A 17,531-nucleotide genomic window follows, 5' to 3' on the forward strand; every position below is an offset into this window, starting at 1 on the left:
GGAGAAGAAATGCCTAAGGGAAAAAGTTCTGCGTTTCCAAAGCCATCGATGTGGAAAGTACTGTCGTCGTAAATTCCGAAACAAGGACAAGTTCTACACCAAATGTCGTTTCAGCTTTCCACGACCGGTGATTTCTAAAGGAACAGTTTGATGTCTTCGCTGCGACATAATGTGATGAAGAAATCACCTAAAAACACATACAATTTGAAGAGGAACAAAGAGTCCAAGTACATCAACGACTACAACCCGGTGATTTTGTCCATGTGGAATGCTAACATGGATATACAGTTTGTGGCTGATAACTGTATGGCTGTGGCTCGGTATGTGACGTCTTACATCACCAAAAAAGAGAAGACAGAATTGAAGGATATGTGGGAGGACATTTCCCATGAAAAGAGCCTCAGCAAGAAGTTGTACAGTTTCAGTCTGAAGATGTTGTCGCATCGAGAAATTGGAGCTTACGAATGTTCTGACCGGTTGTCTTCAGCAAGTCTCTATGCCAAATCCAGGAGTATCGTTTGGGCGAGTCTTGGTCTTGCTGCAACGCGTAATCGAGTTCTCAAACCTGTGCGGGAAATTGAGTATTTGGCAGAAAAGGAGCCAAACAGTACCGACATTTTGAAGACCAACATGTTGGATACATATTATCCAAATCGAAGCATTCACCTCGAGAATGTTTGTCTGTATGAGGTTCTTCAAAATTACATATTCAAGAGGAACATCAAAGAAGATACTGAGAAAGGAGTGTATGCTGTAATAGGAAGTGAGGGATGTCTGGTCAAGCAAAGAAAATGCCACTTGGTAAACCATCGAAAATTGAGTGGCGAAAAGGAGTTTTTCTATTTAGCACTTTTGCAACTTTTCAAGCCTTGGCGTGCAGAAGAGGAACTGCTTGGATTATTATAGGAATTAATGTAACCTAATGGGACTCTGTTCTGACCGGTTGCGCCGTGCCGTGCCGTGCCTAACCACGCCCCTCCAGACCAAGCGCAGAGAGCACAGAGGGTGTGGATCGCCGACCGCCGAATCTCCGGAGCACTGTGTGGTGTGGTGGTGCGGAGCAAGGAGCGCGGGGAATCGGCGCTGGAGACACAGTTTGGCCCGTGTTGGCGGACCCCTGCCACAGGCGGACAATAGGGATAACCGGCAATAGACCTCCTCCCCAGCCGCGGACTGTTGTGAGGCCGGCGGGGAGGAGCTGAGTGCGACGAGGGGAGCGGGAGCAGGAGCCGTGCGGGAGCCGCTGCGAGCAGGGAGACTCGCCGAGTGCGTGGTGGCATTGAGAAGGCGGCCTCTGTGGGAGATCCCGGCGGACCGGGAGCATCCAAGCGGCCCCTCCCGGGAAAATCGCGGACAGTAAGCTGGACCAGCCGTGTCCAAAGGGGCAGTCCAAAAGTCAGCCCATTGCGAAGCCTAGGAGCCGGAAGCAGGCAATAAAGGGAGTGGAATTTAGGCTCCGGCCATCAAAAGCTAGTACAAATAACATCAGAAAATACCCTTAGACAATTATTCTCGGCAGAAATATAAGCGGGGCAAGGCAACAAGGCAGCAGGCGGAAGGCAACCGAGGCAGAACAGAGGTAAGTGAATAACTCTTTATTTTTTATTAACGTAAAAATTAAAATAATATTTAAGCATACCACCTTAGTATATCAGTTGCTGCTTAGAAATGGCACCCAAAAGAGGCCAAAAATTACCGGATGAACATGGAAGGAGTAAATCATTGGAAGGCTCAAAATCCCTCAATGAAAGCCTGGAAAGCCTTGCTTCTTCTATGGAAAATAATAAAGGGGCACGGAAGAAAAAGAAAGTCAAAAGAGCGACGAAGACGGCCCAGAAGGGAAAAAAAGGTGGTAATCAAACAACCATCAAACAGAAAGAGAACACAGCAGCGCTAAAATCTATAAAGGAATTTGTAGGTAAACACTATAGAACTTTAAACCCAGCAATAGCGTCTGTCTTAGATGAAGAAATAGCGGAAATTGGCGGAGAAATCGGGGAAAAATTAGGCTGGCCAGATGAAAACCAAAGTCGGTCAAACCAAGGAGATCCCCAGGAAGAAGCCAACCCTGATAACGAGGAAGGCGGTGTGATCCATAGATCCTTAAACCTGACACTACAGAGTCAAAACCACCAAATCTCGGCCCCTCGCCTATCATCTTCACCGAAAATGTTCTCTTTGATGTCAGTAGGGACTGACGGCCACAGGGGAAACGATGACCAAAACCAGAGTATCATCTGGGGAGGAGCTCCGGACCAACTTCTACAACAGCAACTACGACAAAAATCCCCAATACGACAAGAGTGCTTAAGGACAAGCTATCCAGCAAACCCAAGCAGAAATATCACACAGGACTCGGTGCTCTCGGAAACCCCAACATCCTCCCTGATGGAGTTAATCTTGTTAATGCAGAGAGCGCTCCAAGGAATCTTGGAAGTAACCCTATCAAACAACGGAGTAATGAAGGCACAGAAACAACACTTAAAGAAAATAGAAGAAGAACTTGGAGAAATAAAGTGCCAATTGCCAAGTAGGGTAATGCCAACAGACACAGTCCTACCAAACAAGGACAGTGACAGGACAGTATCGGAAGAAGAAAGCTTGGTTTTACTCGTAAGGATGCCCAAATCTGCAGAACAAGCAGCAAAGGAGGTAGTAGAACCCGTGAACAACGTGTACATATCAAGAAGACCCATGCTGATAAAAAGGCGAGGAGGGTATGTTACACTCGGGTCTAGGAACAGGAAGGAAAAATCCAGGAAAACGAACCATGCCGGAACAAGAAAAGAGAAGGAATCAAGGAAAGGGAGGGTGGCTCCAGGATTAAATGCCTTAGCCCCAATATTTATAACACAAAGACCTGATCAGGTGGCGGCAAAAACTCCAATGCCCCCTAAGTCTGTGAGAGTACCAAAGAAAAAACAATCACATAGGGAGGCAAAAGAGATTCTCCCCTCCACCCGTATGACGAGGCAAAGCGTAAGGCTATTGGATGATCCGGCCACTGAACAAAGGTGTATAAGACCACAGATACATGAAGAACCCAATATAAGAATCAAAAACCGGAGAGAAGGAAGAACACTCACCAGCCTTCAGCAGAACGAATTAAACATGAACTCATACGAGAGAGAGGACAACAAATGGGTATTCCTGGACCTGTTACTAGCAGGGAGGAAAGGAAAGTCTGGAAGAAACACTAACCCCCCGAATAGGGCACAGGTGCTGTCGGCATTTTCAAAATGCGCGAGTCTGAGGGGGATCGGCACTAAAGACCTGCAGCAGGTTGGCTTTGTAGAAAACAAGCAAGGAAAGGAAATAACAAAAATCACATTATAATCAGCCTTGGTAAAAAGGGCAATCCTGAATGCCACAAAGGAGATAACGCATCAAGGATTAAAGATTATCCCAGAGAGAGATATAAAAACTGTGAAAGATAATAATTTCTTAAAACAACATGCCGGGCTCCAGAAGAGACAAGTATTCATATATAAAGAAACAAAAAGTGATCGAAACTCTCTGAACATTATAATTGAAAACACAGGTAATGATTCCTCATGGGGGAACTGGTCGTTTAACAGCACCCACGCGGAGGAAAGTATTGAAAGGAATACAGTGGCCACAGATGAGGAAGGAGAGCTGAGTGACGTCGAATAGGATAAAGGGGGCCCGCATGACCTGGGTCTCTTGTCTTGGAACGTAAATGGGCTAGGAAATGAACAAAAATGGGAATACATAAAGGAATCCATAAACAAAGTAGACATTGCCTGTTTGCAAGAGACCTGGTTATGCGACGATACCCCAACCTTTGACGGTTATGCCCAGATACATCAGCCGGCCATAAAGAAAAATCGTGGGAGGCCCTCTGGGGGCCTCATGACCTTGGTATCAACAAGAGTAATGAGGGAAATAAATCTGTTGAACACAAAATGTAAATGGGTACAATCAAGCAGAATTGAACTCTTGACGGTGGATCTAAAATACAAAATGATGATTTTATTGAATGTATATATGCAGTGGGAAAATGGGGAGGAGTATGAAAGGGAAAGGAGGTTTTTTAAGGAGGATGTTGACAGTATTTTAGAAAAATACTCCGCAGATACAATAGTGATATTGGGGGATTTCAACCATAAACTAAACCCAAGAAAAGCAGACCTTTATAATATAGAACAGCTAGAGGCATACGGTATAAACCCGGCAAGGTTCCCAGTAGGGGAAACCTCGAAACAAGACCAGGAATTAACACATATCTTAGGAGGCAGGGGTTTTCACTGTGTTATTGGAAGAATAGAATCAGATACACCAGCAGGAAAAACGTTTATTCAAGGGCAGCAGAACTGCCCAATTGACTATATATTCCTGCAGGCCTGGAATTTTTACCAGATAAGATCCTTCAAGTTAATTCAAAATGCGATGAGCGATCACAAACTCCTCCATATAGTAATAACGGGGGGTTGGAAACTACAGAGAGAAACAGTGATAAACCAGGCGGTTGAGTACCCCAAACGAGCGACGACACGTCTAACTGAGGAATATCTGGAAAAAGTGAAGGCCACGCAAATAATAATGGCACCTGCCAATTTTGAAAATAAAAAACTGGAATGGTTTATCTTAAAACTAGAAGAACTGGTTCAATGCCTCAAGATAAACCTAAAAAGAGAAGATCCCAATAGGGTAAAACAAAGAAATCATGGTAAAGGCTTCTCAGTAGTATGTCAAAACAAGAAAAGGGAGATAAGAGCAACACAGAGGAAACAAAAAAAGACCTTTACACAAGAGAGACAGGATCACCTGGTAAAACTTAAAAAAGAATTCAAGCAAATGGTACTCACTACTAAAAGGTTACTTAAAGAAAAATGCTGGTTAGAACTTTTGGAAGCCATAGAGAATAAAAATCTAAGGAAATTCTGGCAACTAGTAAAGACAGCATCTGGCATTTCAGAGGGCGAATTAAACTGTGTGGTGAGTGAGGCAGCATGGGATACATACATAAGGGAATTGTACGGGGCAAGGACTCCCAGTCAGGAGATGGAGACTAAATCATGGCAAGATTTTTCTGAAGATCTTCTTGCCAAATTTAACGAAGAACAAGTAGAGCTCACAATAAAAGAACTCAAGCTAACCAGGGCAGCAGGCCCAGACAATCTGCCTGCAATAATTCTAAAGACCGAGGTTACATGGTGGGCAAGTTTCCTGGCCAATATGTTCCAGGTAGTGCTAAAAGATGGCGCAATGCCTCCAACCTGGAAGGGGGCCATAATCAGGCCGATACATAAGAAAGGGAGCAAAGAGGAGCCAAGTAACTATCGGCTGATTAACCTCCTGGATATTGGAGAGAAAGTGTTCTCTAAAATCGTTTTAAAACAACTGAATACATGGGTAGAAGAGTGCCAAATAATCCCCATAGAACAGGGTGGATTCAGAGCAGGCCACTCGACAATAGACCACGGGTTTGCACTATGGGCGTTGGCGAGGAAGTCGACGGAACAGAACGGCAAACTATGCTGCTGTTTCGTCGACTTCAAAGCAGCCTTTGATTCTGTAGATCGGGCCTGCCTATGGGAGACACTAAAGAGACTAAATATCCCGACAGATCTCTTGACCATAATAAAAGAACTACACAGGGAAAACTGGGGGCAAGTAATTAAAGATACGAGGGGCTCCCTAACTCCCAAAATACCCATAGCCAATGGGTTAAGACAGGGCTGCGTGCTGGCCCCCCAGCTTTTTTCTATCTACTTGTCAGATCTCCCGGCCTATTTAGAGGTGGAGGGCAGTGCCAGTCCAAAAATGGATGGAAACAAAATCCCATGCCTTTTATATGCGGATGATCTGGTGATAATAGATCAGACCGAGAGAGGCCTCCAAAGGAAGCTTAATGCTTTTAATACCTACTGTGCTGAAAATTTTTTGACCATTAACTTGGATAAAACAAAAACCCTATGTTTCGGGAAAAAGCTAAGCAGATTTAGCTGGTACATAGGGGACCTTAAATTAGAGACAGTAAATGAGTACCGTTACTTGGGTATTTGGTTCGATAGGACACTAAATTGGAGCACCCATTTAGAAACGCAAAAAGCAAAGGCTCTCTCCTCCATTTGCGGACTTAAAAGGTTCAATAGGGAATATGGTGAGATGTCACACCGGCCAATGCTCAGAGCTTTTGAGGCAATGATCCCCCCCCAAGTTCTCTATGGCGCAGAGATCCTTTATTTGAGCGGTAAGGGATCCTGGGACGTCATAGAGGGAAATTGCATAAAAAGGCTCCTATCACTTCCTAAATCTGCTATGATTCAAGCCATCAGAACAGAAATAGGTACAAAGTCCTGGGCGATATTTACCCAGATGGCTGTGATCAGATTCTGGAAGAGATTAGAAGACCCTGAAACAAAAAAAGTGGCATACTGGTGTCGTAAAGAAATCCAGAAAAGCGAGCTAAAATGGGCGAAGTCCAGTAGGGATAAAGTGAAGGGAATCTGTAACACTCTTGAGCTCGATTGGGACCTGAGCTCACTGCAAATCACTAGTACCAAAGGTGAATTGAAGCAAAGAGGGAAAGAAGTCTCGAAAATGCTTGATAGAGGCTATTTAAGAAAGAAAAAATCAGTGGTACATATGCTAAATGCGTGGTCCCTTGAGAATTGGTTCCCCTACCTCGACAGATTACCCAATCGCGGATACAGGCAAGAGATCCTTAGATTTAGAATCGGGATCAACCCATGGGTAATAAACAGAGACCTGAATGCAAAAATGTTAGATAAGGAAGGTCACTGCAAGTGTTACTTGAGGACAAAGGGAGACCCGCTGCATATCTTGTTAGACTGTTTTACACTCCTAGATCTTAGGAAACTTTTGTTGCGTCCTGTCTTCATAAAATATGATGTAAAAACAAGATCACAGGCAGCCAGGCTCTTAACAGAAATCCCCTACATTGATATCGCAATTGCCCTCGGGAAATTTTTAAAGGTGTCTCTGACGGCACTGAGAGATACAGAATAACATGTAGTACTGTATGAGTTTTTAGCAGATTGCAATTGTACGGAGTAATAAGAATAGGAATAGGTTTTACTAGACAAATTAAGTTTTAAGATAACTGGAAATTTTACTGATTCTTTGTATTTTTGATAATGGTGTGTACGAACCTCGCACATGGACAAAGTTTTAAAAATAATAAGTCATACTCCATTCTGTGCTATTCTAATTGCATTGTTTAAAGACTACGGTCATAATAAACATACATTTTGACTTGACTTGAAACTGCTTGGAGATTTTCTCTGTTACGAAGACTCTTTCAATGCCGCCAAGGAGACCATAGAATGTCCTGCTTTTCCCAAATATGTAGAAATGTTGAATGCGGAAATTGAGCAGGAAGCAATGATTGCAGCCGAGATTGCCAGAGACAGTTCTCAGGACAGTCAGAGTTCTGCTTCATTGAGTCAGGATCCACTAGGAGGACCTGTTATCGAAAATGAAGCTGCCACTGCTATGAATGAAGTGGAAAGAGCCATGGCACATGCTCAGGAGGATGCGGTTAACTTAGAAGAGTTGGAAAGACAACTCAACGTTGAGCAGAGAAAAATATATGACGAAGTTACCATGCAAATTGATCATGGATTAAGTCATGACAAGAAAGAGTGCTCATGTACGTCGTTGAAGCCTGTCCGACTGTACGTGAGTGGAGAAGCGGGAACTGGAAAAAGTTTCCTTATTAAAGCAATTTCATGTTATTTGCAGGAAAGGACAGAGTCATCGCTGTCTTGTGTTGTCACCGCTCCAACTGGACTGGCAGCACATAACATTAAAGGGATTACTTTACATCGTTTACTGATGCTGCCAGTGGAGCATGACAACAAATTACAATATCACAAGCTATCTGGAGATGCTTGTTTTGAAGTTTCAAGAATCTTGAGGAAAATGAAACTTCTTATCATTGACGAAGTAAGCATGGTTTCCAATGTCATGCTTGCCTTTGTGCATTTGAGAATTCAAGAAGTTCTCAAAACAGAGTATGATGTGTTATTTGGTGGCAAACACATCATTGTTTTCTGAGATCTTCTGCAGCTGACACCAGTGAAAGGGCAACCTGTGTTCAAAATGCTCACGCATGAAGATATCAGGAAGTGCCTAGGCAGTATTGGCAACGTCAATATATGGTTAAACTTCAATTATGCTGAACTGCATGAAAATATGCGTCAGGCGAAGGATGAAGTTTACAAGACTATTCTACAAGATGTTAGAATTGGAAAAGTGACCGAGCATGGGAAAGAAGCTTTACATGCACGATTACTGTCAAATTCATATCCAGAACAAGATGTTGTGCCTGAGAATATTTTTCAGAAAATTACTGAGAAGAAATCTGGAATATGTTTGATGCCAACTCTTGCAGAATGTGCCAAATTCAACAACAAAATGTTGCATTTAGAAAAGCAAGAGATTGTGAAACTGGAAGCTATTGACAGAGTAGAGCATATGGGATCAACAATTATTTTGTCTGAGAATCTGAAAACAAAATTGGATTCATTAGAGAAGAGTATATCTAAAATTGCTGGTTTTGAAAAGACTCTGAATGTGTGCTTAAACTGCCGTATAATTTTAAGAAGGAATTTACATGTTGAAAGCGGTCTGGTAAATGGATCAATGGGTAATGTTGTTGATTTTGTAAAATACAGAAATAGAGATGGAATTGAATTTTTAAAAATTAAATTTGATGGCATTGAGGAAGTACAGCTAATTGGTCGTTGTTCTGCTAGATTTTTGCTTGTAAAAGACTTATATGTTCGCCGTAAGCAGTTTCCTGTTTGCTTGGCATATGCGGTGACAATCCATAAATCGCAAGGTTTAAGTGTAGACAGTGCATTGGTGAATATTGGCAGTTCTGTGTTCAAGGAGGGTATGGCATATGTGGCATTGTCACAAGTTAGAACTTTATCTGGATTGTACTTGATTGAGTGTGATGTCACAAGCATTTGTGCGGATCTAGATTGTGTTAAGGAATACAATAGGTTAAGAAGAGAGTATGCGCCACATTTGCCTCAATATCCTTTGTTTGAGAAACGTGTGGTAGGCCGGAAACGAAGAAATGTGACCAATACTGGGGAGGTTGTAGCAAAAAGACGAAAAGTCGATGAACCTGAAATTATAAGCAGAAACAAAAAGGATTCTGTTGAAGATGTTGTTGGTTTTCAATTTGAAAACAGTTCTGGTGTCAACTGCTATGCTAATGTAGTGATTAATGTTTTGTTTTCTCTAGAAAATGTAAAAGAAGAGATTGTGGTCAATTCTGATCAAAGATTTTGCAGTTTGTTAAATTCTGTCTTAGAAAAATGTAGCACTGATAGAACAAACATAGAAAGTGTGTCTGAAATTCGAAATCTGTTAGACAGATGTTCAGGCCAAACACAATTCTCTCAAAATATTCAGCAAGATTGTCAGGAGTTTTTAATGTATATGCTTGATGTATTGCATGCTGAAGGTGTAGATGTAGATCAGCTGTTTGGGCTTTCTTATCAATGGCAGCATGACTGCGAGAACTGTAGGGTATCAAGTACTACTAGTGTAGAAGAAGATTTATATATTTAACTTTGCCAGACAGTAAATCAGTCTCCTTTAATAAGCTAGTAAAAGCAGCTGATCACAACATGGAGTGTAGCCAATGTAAATCTGAAATGATGTCCATATTATTTATACGAACATATGGCCAGTATGTTATTTTAATGTTCCAACGATGTAGGCCTGATGGAACAAAATTGACAACTTTAATTAAAAAGTTTGTGGCTTCGCAGTTGTCAATATCAGGAAGGACTTTTGTAACTGCAGCAATTATATATCATGACGGTCCTTCAACAACATCAGGACATTACACAGCTTATTTAAAGTCTAGAAATGGCTGGTCATTCTGCAATGATTCTGTTTTAATTTAAAAAAAAAAAATTGCCGTATGACCTTAAAAACTCTTACCTGGTGTTTCTAAAACCAAAATTTTAGGGAAAGAATCTCGGGATGTGCTCTGAGGAATTTCAAGAAGTTCTAATGGCTCCTACACGATTTGGCCTTGAGGATAAGTGTAGTTCAGAGACATAACTTCTAACCATAAGACTGGACGTCATGGAGAAATAAGTGCACTTTGAATGAGTTCAGAAAAACTGTTTCTTTTTATAAGCTAATTGAAGCAGCCAATCAAAACATGGAGTAGAGGGAATGTAAGTCTGCAATGCTGTCTACTGTTTTACATTGCTTTGTGATTAAAAGTGATGTAGAGAATTAAATAATTGTAGTAGTCATAGAGGTAGTGTAAGTCTGCTTCATAGTAAGCAGTATCAGTGTCATAGGAAATGTAGAACATGTCTGAGGAAGAAGGGGAAGATATTACTAGTCCAAGATTGTGAAAATGATCTTCAACATTTTAATTCTGAAAGTTGCGGAAATGCCAAATGACGGGATTGGCTTACAGGAAATCCAAGAGTTATAAATGGCTCTGACAAGATTTGGCCTTGTGGAAACTTGTGGTAGAGAGCAAGAAGTCATTTATTGTATGTAACATGTTTTTCAAAACGATGGAGGTTTTCTTTCAGAAAGTGGCGGGCTGAAAGTAATAACAGCACAACAGAGTGTAAGCTGTTCATAGGACATCCTTTGACGTCATGGAAAGTAAGTTAACTTTAAGGAGTTCTGAATTCTGATTTGTTATGTTGTATGGGTTTTTTAAACACAATCATTTTGATTGTGTTTTTTTTCCCCGCTGTTATATGATGATTACCTTCAAGTCACTGTTTTTAGTGAAATTTGATACATTCTGAGAACAGCAAAAATAAACCATTTAACATGTATAATTAATTCTGTACTGTTTCCATTTATGATGTACATTTAGAACTGTGTAGGAGGCATGGAGAAGGAGAGGCTTCTGTAAGTGTCAAAGTTCTTGCATACAGTGCTCATATTCTACGTAGTCTTTCATATGATAGACTACATTTCCACAATGAGATACCTAAGCAAAGGAAACACAGGTCATATGATTGTGGAATGAGCAAAAAAATGTGCATGTTTTTCAATTATATTACCTGTGTTTCCTAACATTACACACCACATTGTGTAGATGAGGTTTAGGCCTGTTCCTGGAGACAGAGGAGGTCTGACATTTGTTCAAGAGTGCAGTGGACATTACTCACTTCGTTGGTAGGCCTCCACATGTATTATCTTCTCTGTATTCTTCAACAAACCTAAATTCCATCTGCAACCCTGAGTAGCACTTATCTGAAACAAATCTGTGGATAGGTTACACCTTATTGGCATCTTGAAACAATCATTTAAAATGTTAGGGTAAGATTTATGGTGGCCGTGCGCCTCTTTTGCTCCATTGTGGGTCACTTTTGTGTAAAAGATGCACCATGTTGCAAGATAGGATTCAGTTCATCTCCAGCAAGATACCATCAGTTTAAAATGTATATAATTAGCATTGTGCAGGGGGCATGCAGAAGCGAAAGCTTTTATAAGTGTCAAAGTTGTTGCATGCAGTGCTGCACTTCTAGGTACTGTTTAATATGCTGGACTACATCTGCACTATGAGATACCTAAGCAAAGGCAACACAGGTGATGTGATTGTGAAATGAGGAAAAGAAACTCCACATTTTTCAATTACATCACCTGTGTTTCCTAAGTTTATGAATGACATTGTGCAGATGAAGTTTAGGTCTGTCCACGGACACAGAAGAGGTCTAGCCTTTGTTCAAGAGTGAAGTGGACATGACTCACTTCATTGGTAGGCCTTCACGTGTATTATGTCCTCTGTTCTCTTCAAACAACTCGAAATTTCATTTGGAACCCTGAGTAGGTCTCACCTCAAACAAACCTCTGGATAGGACACATCTTATTGGCATCCTGAAGCAATCATTTAAAATGTTAGTGTCTTGCAACACTTTTCTGAGACAACAGCAGTGCAAAAGATGCACCATGTTTTAAGATAGGCCTCACTTCATCTGCATCAAGATACTGTTAGTTTAAAATGTATATCTTTAGGACTGTGTAGGGGGCCTGGAGAAGCAGAAGCTTCTGTCAGTGTCAAAGTTGTTGAAAAACTGTTTGTCCTTCAATGTTTTCCCTTGTCTTTTGTAATTTTTAAATACATGTTTTAATATTTTTCAAATGTTTGTTCTCTCTTTCACAGATTGAAAGTATAAAAACAAAAAGTGAGTAATTTAACGACAATTATAAGGTAAATGTTTTGTACTCTTTTCGTTACATTTCTATCACATTCACCTACTATTAGTTCCACAGCTTCATTTCTTTAACCCTCAGTTTACTGCCTTTGCCAATTTTCTCATTCCTTTCTCTATTACCTACTTACTCAACTCCTTCCACTCTTTTTCTCAGTCCCTCTCTTCTCATAGTTCCTCACTCTTGTTCACTCACTCCGTCTCTATTACTCTTAGTGTCTTTGACTGATCACTTTTTCACTACTTGTTCATAATGCTTTCTCTGTGTAGTTGAAGCACACTAAGGGACATATTATGAACACACCCAATAACATTATTGCTGTTTTTATTGGCAGAAAACTGGTGCAAAAGTGGTTTTAGCGGCAGTTTTCTGCCGCAAAAGCGGGTTTGGTGACATATTTCTGCCGATAAAAGCTGCAAAACCTTTATTGCCTATGTTGATGATATGGCTCTATGTTATTTACATTTCTTTGCTGTTTCAATTAATCTTTTTCTGTTATTTTTTGTTTTCTGTTTTCTATTTTTTCTCTCTGTTATTCCCCATGTTTTAATCTTATTTTGAACATTCACTCACATTCTCCAAGAAATTCTTCTTTGTTATTGTTCTACTCTCTTTTTTTTCTTTCACTTCCTTATCTATTTTGTTTTCCACAATTATACCCTCTTCCGTCTTTTCTTCGGTAAATAGATCTATTAAACAGTATCTCTGGTTTACTCCCTATAGCTGTCTTTCTTTTAACATCACTCTCTGTTTACTTTCCTTATACTTACTCTTCTTTTTTTTTTTTTTTTTTTAATTTTTTGGTTCGCTCCCGGTTCGCGAACCGGGAAGCGAACTGGGAAGCGAACTAAAAGAAATAGAGCTTGCCAGAGTGCTAAACATTCTAGCCATTTTTTTTGAAAGGGGAGGTAGTTCTGAAAAGAAATTTTTTTTAATGTTTTTGTTGTTTTATATATTTATTTATTTTTTGAACATTTTTTGTTTTTTTTGTATTTTTTGAACAATTTTATATTTTTTTGGGTTTTTTGGGGGGGGAAACAACAAAAAACAGACATTGAAAAGGGCTCACAGGAGCAAAAAAAAAATTATTGTGTGAGGCGGTTAGGGCAATTATGATTGTTATAAGCCAGGTTGATGGAATTAATACTCATGTTACCACATGATATCAATGCACCGCAGTGCAGACAAGTATATTTCATATGCACAAAATTCTCCTGGATGTTTGGCACGGTTTCCCGTGCCTCTGCTGCTGTTAATGATATTAACGATGTTGACCTGGCCACAGGAGTTGCTGTTGGGTTTTGTTCCATGTCACGAATTTCCGCCCGGCTGTAATTGAGTGGATGCTTCCTGCTCATGTGCCGATGCATGGTATAGTTCCCATAGCTATACTTTTTATCAGTCCCTCTTGATAATTTGTCTTTGCAAATGAGGCAGGTGACATACCTCGCATTCACTTTCTTCTGCCCTGGAGGGATTACAAAAAACTGCCAAATGAAACTGGCTTTCCTATGGGAAACCCGGGGCACCTCTTCCAAGAACTGTGGTCCTTCTCTCTCCTCTTCCTCTATTTCTTCCTCTTCCTCCTCTGTGTTGGTGATGACCTGGGGAGGTGGTCCTCTCTTCCCATGAGGAGGTGGAGGTGGTGGTGGGGGTGCACCAGCTGAAGCAAGTACTGAAGCCATTGCTCTACTATGATTAAAGGTCTTCCTCTCACAATGATGAAAGTCAGAGTGAGGAAAGAAGGAGGGGTTTTCATCATTTGGGAAAAACAATAGTTCTAAACCAATGAAAAGTGTTATTTTTAGGTCACCTGACCTAGCCTTACATGATTATGAAACCAAAAGTTAAATGAACCAATGAAAAGTTTTATTAACAAGTCACATGACCTCTCACGCTTAAGTTACGCGCTGCGGAACGCGCCCCGGATCGCTTCCGGGTCGCTGCGCTTCGCGCCTCGGTTCGCAGCCCGGAGCACTTCCGGGTGCGCTAACGCGGCGCGTCATAAGACGCATTACGCGGCAACGCGATACGTCGCGCTTTCGCGAAGCGCCGCGGATCGCTTCCGGGGAGCTGCGCTTCGCGTCTCAGTTCGCGTACCGGAGCACTTCCGGGTGCTCTAACGCAGCGCGTCATAAGACGCATTACGCGACAACGTGATACGTCGCGCTTCCGCGACGCGTCACGATGTTGATTTCTAACGCGGCAGTTGCGCTAACGGAACGTTTACCGGTTCGTGGACCGGGTCGCGGTATCAAATTGAGCTAACGGAAAGCTTCCCAGTTCGCGAACCGGGAGCGAAACAAAAAAAATCTTTTCAAAAAAATTATTAATAAACATATAAAATATATTTTTGGATTTAAAGAAGAATACATTTTACAGCTATAGATATTAGCTTTTAAAAAACCAATGAAATTCACTGAAAAAACCATAGGTTATAGACCATATATAGTTAGGAATTAGCATTTACAAAACCTTGAAAATTCACTGAAAAAACCATAGGTTATAGACCATATATAGTTAGGAATTAGCATTTAAAAAACCTTATTTTACTCACACAAAACCATTGAAATTCCATATATAGTTAGTTGTACTAACTATATATCGCGCACCCGCAATCCACTGCTGATGATGTCACATATTACATCATTCATGACATGGTCAGTGACATCACTGATGACATCACTGATGACATCTCAAATGACATCACTGATGACATCACTGATGACATCTCAAATGACATCACTGATGACATCACTGATGACAACATTCAGTGACTGTATAAATCTGTAAAGTTAAAATATGTCTTACATATTGAAGAATGAGTGTATGTATAAGTGTCTTGATGAAGGATTTAGTAGGGGCATTACTGACTGTATGAGTGACTGATTAAATGTGTCTCACTGAGTGCATGGGTTAGTGACTAAACTGTCTTAATTTGTGCATCATTATGTCTGTTGTTCTGTAAACTGCTGCATATGTTGATCAGTAGCTATATGATTAACTGTATGGGTTATTGATTGGTTGCCCAAGCATTTGTATGGGAGACTGAGTGTGTGTGTGGGTGGCTGGGAGGTGTATGACTCTGTGCATAGATGTGTGAGCAGTTGATTGACTAGATGTATGGGTTCAAAAGTGCATGTGGAAACAGGTGTATGGGCGGTTGACTGTGTGCATGAGTGTATTGGTGAGTGAATGGATATCTCAGCGCTACATGTTAAAGTAAGTACATATGTAAAACACAGTACATGTGAGAGTTGACATATATAAATAACTGTGCATAAGAGCCAGTGAATGTGTGAGTGGCTGTATGGATCATTGTGCTCTTGTATCCAGGATTGTATAAGTGAGTAAATATGTTTAGTATATGTTTGAATAAGTAAGGTGTGTTTAACTGTATAGTTAAGGAAATGGAGGTGTGATTGATTGTTTGCATGACTGACTAGGTGTGTGTGTAACTTCATGGATGAGTGACAATCTGCGAGTCTGTGTTTACACTGAGTGTATCTAAGGTTATATTAGAGTCTGAAGAGGTTCATCGTATTATCACATGAATGATGTCATCAGTGATGTGATCAGTAATGTCAAATGAGATGTCATCAGTGATGTCATTTGAGATGTCATTTGAGATGTCATCAGTGATGTCATCAGTGATGTCATTAGTGATGTCATTTGAGATGTCATCAGTGATGTCATCAGTGATGTCATTTGAGATGTCATCAGTGATGTCATCAGTGATGTCATTTGAGATGTCATCAGTGATGTCATCAGTGATGTCATTTGAGATGTCATCAGTGATGTCATCAGTGATGTCACTGACCATGTCATGAATGATGTAATATGTGACATGATCAGCAGTGGATTGCGGGTGCGCGATATATAGTTAGTACAACTAACTATATATGGAATTTCATTGGTTTTGTGTGAGTAAAATAAGGTTTTTTAAATGCTAATTCCTAACTATATATGGTCTATAACCTATGGTTTTTTCAGTGAATTTTCAAGGTTTTGTAAATGCTAATTCCTAACTATATATGGTCTATAACCTATGGTTTTTTCAATGAATTTCATTGGTTTTTTAAAAGCTAATATCTATAGCTGTAAAATGTATTCTTCTTTAAATCCAAAAATATATTTTATATGTTTATTAATAATTTTTTTTTAATATTTTTTTTTGTTTCGCTCCCGGTCCGCGAACCGGGAAGCTTCCCGTTAGCTCAATTTGATTCCGCGATCCGGTCCGCGAACCGGTAAGAAATCAACATAGTGACGGTATCGCGTTGCCGCGTAATGCGTCTTATGACGTACTGCGTTAGCGCACCCGGAAGTGCCCCGGGGCGCGGACCGAGGCGCGAAACGCAGCTCCCCGGAAGCGATCCGCGGCGCGAAAGCGCGACGTATCGCGTTGCCGCGAAATGCGTCTTGTGACGTATCGCGTTAGCGCACCCGGAAGTGTCCCGGGGCGCGGACCGAGGCGCGAAGCGGAGCGACCCGGAAGCTAACCGGGGAGCGTTCCGCAGCACGTAACCTGAGCGTGAGAGGTCATGTGACTTGTTAATAAAACTTTTCATTGGTTCATTTCACTTTTAGTTTCATAATTATGGAAGGCTAGGTCAGGTGACCTAAAAATAACACTTTTCATTGGTTGAGAAGTATTGTTTTTTCCAAATGATGAAAACCCCTCCTTCTTTCCTCACTCTGACTTTCATCATTGTGAGAGGAAGACCTATTTTGCTTGTTGGAAGACCTATTTTGCTTGTGTGAAAATGGCTTCATTGGTTGCTTCAGCTGGTGGACCCCCACCACCACCTCCACCTCCTCATGGGAAGAGAGGACCACCTCCCCAGGTGATTACCAACACTGAGGAGGAAGATGAAGAAATGGATGAGGAGGGAGAAGAACCACAATTCCTGGAAGAGTTGCCCCGGGTTTCCAGAAAGAAAGCCAGTTTCATCTGGCAGTTTTTTTCGATGCCTCGTGGACAAAAAAAAGTCAACGCGAGGTATGTCACCTGCCTCATATGCAAGGAACAATTGTCCAGAGGGACGGGCAAAAAATACAGTTATGGTAATCACACCATGCATAGGCACATGACGAGGAAACATCCCCTAAATTACAGCCGGGCGGAATTAAGGGATATGCTGGACAATCCTAGACCAACTCCTGTGGCCAGACCAACAATACCGGTTTCTTTAACACCAGAGGAGGCACGGGAAACTGTGCCAAATATCCAACAAAATTTTGGGCATATGATACATTTATGTATGCACTGTCGTGCATTATTAGCTTGTGGGAACATGAGCATCAATGCACTCAACCTTGCA

This window comes from Lissotriton helveticus, chromosome 7 (assembly GCF_964261635.1).
Source record: "Lissotriton helveticus chromosome 7, aLisHel1.1, whole genome shotgun sequence".
Classification (NCBI taxonomy): Eukaryota; Metazoa; Chordata; class Amphibia; order Caudata; family Salamandridae; genus Lissotriton; species Lissotriton helveticus.